The sequence below is a fragment of the Lolium rigidum genome, chromosome 2 (genome assembly GCF_022539505.1).
Source record: "Lolium rigidum isolate FL_2022 chromosome 2, APGP_CSIRO_Lrig_0.1, whole genome shotgun sequence".
Taxonomy (NCBI): Eukaryota; Viridiplantae; Streptophyta; class Magnoliopsida; order Poales; family Poaceae; genus Lolium; species Lolium rigidum.
In genome coordinates, this window is record NC_061509.1 from 162703056 (window position 1) to 162708417 (window position 5362).

At 40.1% G+C, this 5362-nt stretch overlaps 2 long non-coding RNA genes across 2 annotated transcripts; both read left to right on the top strand.

Moving 5' to 3' along the window:
• The first annotated feature begins 675 nt into the window (after nucleotides 1-675).
• LOC124692531 lies at nucleotides 676-1081 on the top strand. The gene is made up of 3 exons (XR_006999580.1): nucleotides 676-775; nucleotides 872-946; nucleotides 1050-1081. It is a non-coding gene; the product is annotated as an uncharacterized LOC124692531 (long non-coding RNA).
• A 7-nt stretch (nucleotides 1082-1088) lies between these two features.
• LOC124692532 lies at nucleotides 1089-3435 on the top strand. The gene is made up of 4 exons (XR_006999581.1): nucleotides 1089-1141; nucleotides 2658-2796; nucleotides 2898-2964; nucleotides 3239-3435. It is a non-coding gene; the product is annotated as an uncharacterized LOC124692532 (long non-coding RNA).
• Nucleotides 3436-5362: the final 1927 nt, after the last annotated feature.

The window sequence follows — 5362 nt, forward strand, 5'->3', positions numbered from 1 at the left end:
AGCTGCAGATACGGTGATATCCGGTACCTGATTGTACAAGAGCAGCTTGGCCATAGTAATGCTTCCTTGTTCACCATATTAATATTGATGCAATTGACACATTACTTCAATAGGTCTACAACAAATACGAGGCTCTTTTCGTATCACAAGAGAAGCTTATCCGTATTCGGAAACGTCGGTTCTACTTTCTTATGTGACCTCCATCTCTCCAGCTATGGAGCTAATTTAATAGGCCTCAATTAAATAACGAGGGAAGGTGATTTCAAACAGTACCCCACTGTAACAGTTTCATTGGATCAGAGTTTATTTCAGTATAACAATGGATATGAGATTATTTTCTGTATTTGTTATTTGCAGTGACTTTCCCTATGTTATTCTTGAATGTGGCTACAGAGGAGCTGAAGATGCGATATGTCATGTCGCTGCAAGATAGCTGTTTCATCTTCAGATTTTCCGTCGGTGTAATTATTGGGTATGACAGGCTAGCAACTAAATCTCCGTATGAAAGGGAATCTGACACCCATAAACCCGCAGGTATGATTTCGTAGTCTTGGCCAACAATCATAACATTTGGATTGATTCCCTATACGAAAGGGCTTTTGTGAGGTTAGGCGAGAGAACACAACGATTATGGACTGCTTTTATTTTCATTCAGGTTTGGATCTGTTTCTCTAACTGCGACACTCGCCCGCCTCCATCTCCGGTCGCCCATGCACACAACCAGTCGACAATTCATCCAAGCAAGTGATTCCATAAATTTCAAATCTAGGATGAGGTCAGTATTGCTGCTCTTTTCATCTTAATTCCATGTTAACCCTTCTCTCCATCCCTGGTTCTCTCACAACGTGTTATTTATTGATGGTTTCTTTAGGCATATAATAATGCTCAGTATTCAGGCATATGAAACTGCATCTTACGCATGTGAGCCATTCAAAGCTGATACAAGGTGATACTATGGTGATGGAGGATTTCATTTGTTAGGTTTCAGCCTTGCTTTGTTTGGTAATTTAGCTTTTATTTACGAATGCGGTATGCATGGTATGCTGCAGGTGAGCCACGCAAAGCTGGAATGTCTCTTTCGTTTGCTTGATACATTCACTAAACTGGTGATAAGCTTTCCTCATACAAGTGGTAATGTAAGGTAAACCTGATTTAGATACATCACTTCGAGGTATTTTTTCTTAAATAACATGAGACAACAACCTTAGAATTTAGTCTAGACATTACTTTTGATTCACTTCCAATATTTTTGGATTATTTTCTTTCACAAATGGAAGTGCGTGCCAATTCCTTTTAATTAATACATATTGTCTCTACATGGTAGAACGGTATTTATTTTTGGAATATATACTTGTTCTTCGTGCTCTTGATTCCAGCAAATTTTTCCTTCCTTTTAGTTTGTTTTGCGCATCTTTCCTTATAGGTTTGTACTTTGTCTCGGAAGTTGTCTGGTTTAAGTTACCATCAAAAGTTATTATCAATCCTCCATTTCCCCTTAATCATGTATGATTATAGCCTTTCGCATGTGGCACTGAAGATGATGGTTTATAAACCTTATGGATCGACAATTATATGTAATTGTGTTTCTGTAAGCCAGGGCTTCTAAATGATCTGGCGCAAACAATAATTTTTTTTTCAACCGGATGTTTGGTTTATTGTACATTTATAATATTTTCTCATTCTTTTTTTTTCTTAGAAAAGGTTCTCAGTTTTTATAAACTATGGATCAACAGTTATTTATGTGTTTCTGTACATCGGGCTTCTAGATGATCTTCCCTAGAGAATAATTTTTGTTCCAGCTTGATGTTTAGTTAATTGTGCATTTATAATAGTTTTTCATCCTTTTTAGTAAATGTTCTCAATATGTCGGCTGAATGTTTGGTGTTGGCCTGTGGGGATGAAAGCAGTTGGGACAGGGTGAGAACTAGGAGGAACTTGTTTTTTAGTATTTCTCAGATATGTCCATATCTCGGCCATTTCTTCTTAAATGTATGTTGGTCCTTCTACATTAAAATCACTATTCACTATTATTACTGACACCACCACCTATGAGATATGTCGGTTTGCAGGAGCTTCCTCTTCATTCACCTAGGTGGCGACAAAGTTCATTTCCAATGATTTATGTAGCGTATTGTTATACGTTTGGTATTTATCTGAGAAGTTACGGTTTCAAATTTTTACTTGGGTTTTCATGCCTCAAAATTAAGTTTAGAGAAGGAATTTGACACCATTGTATACTATTTAGTTGATACCTACGAGAAAAGGAATTTGGCACCTTTGGTATGCAACATGTAATGAATTTACATGTTTACTGTTTAGTTGAAAGCTTAGTATTATCAATCCTAACAGAATACACTTAGTCCTATTTCTTCTAATTATACTTATGATATTCTGGATCCATGGGAACACAAATTTTGATGGGCAATGTACAAATCTTTTTGCACACCACATGTTTCCCTGTTCTCCTCCACTTCTTTCTCTGTTCAGCTTCAAGTTTAGTTGATCTTTCAAGTACATATGTATCTCTGAAAAAATGATCTAGATTCTATTAGATATACATGCTCCTAATAATTATATATTGATTTGCCAGAGGCATCCATTTGACTGAGCCATGTTGGTATCATGGTACATTGAGTTTGATATCTTCACTCCTGCAGCCAAGAGAGGGCTGCCAGTCGCAAGGATTATGAGACACATGCTCCCGCAGGCGATTCTTGCTTGTGCGATTGACGATGAATCGATAATACTATAATGAGCAATCACCATGTAGTCGATTTTACAGACGATGGCAACAAGGTGAATGAACAAGTTGGGTTTTAGTGCCCATCTTAGTAGAAAATTTGCTTACAATTCTATGGAGAACTTTAATGTTTGTACCATTTACCGGAGGAGTGCAGGTTACTGCCATACTGGAGGATGGGCGGAAATTTTTAAGGTGATCTTTTGGTTGGTGCAGATGGCAAGGTAGTGTTACTTGCCTTGTCAAAATAGGAGCAAAGTTGAATTTTTTGAGGTTTTTTTAGGATCCTGAATTGAGATTTTCTTAAACTGATAGGTGAGGAAGTTGCTTTTTGAGCAAGCACAAGTATCTTATTCAGAATATATTTGCTACACTGGAATTGCATAGTTTGTGCCTCCTGATATTGACACAGTAGGGTATGTAGCTAGGACCAACAATGAGTATTATTGTTTCATTTGTTACAAAATATACTAATGCGCTCATCTTCTTCTGTTGAAGGTACCATGTGTTCCTTGATCACAAACAATATTTCGTCCCCTCAGATGTTGGTGGTGGTAAAATGCAGTGGTACACATCTCAAAAGGAACCAGCTGGTGGTACTGATTCTGAAAATGATGAGTGCCCAGGATGAAGATTTCAATCGATTAAATGAAAGAAGGTATAGCTTGAAGTGAGCACAGCAGGTTGATGATGCAGCATGGTTATTATAATTTCATGTTGGTTTCGGTAATTACCTTTGCACTGCTGCCTATGTTGTTCTCTAAGCTTATTATAAAGCAATTTACAAAATGTTTGTCAATGTGAAAGCAGGGGGCGCACACCAAGAGGTGATCTAAATTTACCACTATGTTTGTAACTTCGTTTGCTTTATCATAATTTAATTATACAGACAATTCGTTTGTAAAACCTACGAATTGTATTATTATATTACCAAAAAAATCGTTGTTATATAAATAAACATTGGCACAAACCTCACAAGAGGTGATTCTAAATTTACTGCTCTGTTTGTAACTTCGTCTGCTTTATCATAATTTAATTATACATACAATTCATTTGTAAAACCTACGAATTATATTATTATGTTAACAATTTTTTTAATCATTGTTATATAAATAAACATTGACAAAAACCTTACGGGGTCGTGCGCCAAGGCGCACATTTAAATCTAGTGTATATAACCGCCGGCCCGTGTCCATTCCGTCGAAAGCAATGGCTTTCTCCAGGAGGCGGCAACGCATGTCGCCGCTCCCGGACCAGCCTATGGGTCGGGTCCAGCATAAAATTTCCGGACATAGTTTTAGGCCACTCCAAATGCCGGCACAGACTTGTGGAGCCGGTGCGAGACCATTTGTCAACTCAGCATGATGCTTAGTACATTTTAAACTAGCTTGTAGTATGATTGTGCCCACTAATCAACGAGAGCTATGGATAAGCACATCAAATCATCACGGTCTAAAAGAAGAACCACATCCCCAATTATGCGACCTTTCTTTTTTCAAGAACTAGTCTATTTATTTCTTCAAAATCAATTACAATCTACGAGTGGAGTAGAATATCGTTTGATTCTGCAAGACGTCGCTGTAACAGTCGTCGAAGGAGTTCGAACGAAACGGTGCGTGTTGGTGCCGGTTCGGCGGCCCATACATCGTGGAGACAACGAATAAAAAACGGGAAACCGGCGATCATGCGCCGTCCGATCCAATCGCGACGGTCCGCAGCGACCTCGGGGGAGGCCACCACACACGGCACACCACCCGCTGCAGCACGGGCCACGCCCCCAAAATAAATAATTGCTCGGCACAACGCATGCCGGGTTGTAGCCATCGCCCGAGCATTTCCTCTCCCCCACCACTTCCAGCGAACCCAAGTCCAAGCAGCCAGCCACCCAATGGCCACCCACGGCGGCGGCGGGGCCGACGACGAGGTGGCGGAGGCGTCGCCCGCGCGGGGGCCCAGCCCACCCTCCGCCACCGCCATGCCACAGGCAAGGGCGTCGGCGAGGCGGAGGGCGAGCTCGTCGGCAATGGCGGTGGCGCCTGCCCCGAGGCGTCGTCCGTGGAGCAGGTGTTCGCGGACAAGGTGGTGCCGTCGTGGCGGGAGTTGAAAAGACAACAAAACACCCTAGGAATGCAATAGAAAATTTTCCAAGTATCAATAACATTGAAAGCAATCCAATAGAATCAGTAGGCAACACCTCACTATATCCTGGATCCATAGGAAGATCCAAAGCAATTAAAATAGAAAAAACAACTTGATAAAAGCTAGAAACTAAACCTATCAAAATCTCTCAAATCCTTGCTGGTGCAAACTACAATGCATAGGAATAAAATCATAAAAAGGCCAAGAATAATTCTAGGAACCAAAAAAAATAAAGGGAAACCCAAAATGCTTATTGGCATTGTCCAAAATAGATTTATATGATAGGAAAATACGTAGAAAACTGACCTGCCATCTTTGGAAAGTCACTAGGAGTCAAACCTTTGAGTCAATTGACCACCGAATTCATTCCCCTTAGCACATAAGTTAAATCAGGAAGTCACTAGAAATAGCTAAGTCAACTAAATGAATGAGCTAGGTGTCAACACCACAATCACTTAGGAACACTACAAATAGAGGGGCTCG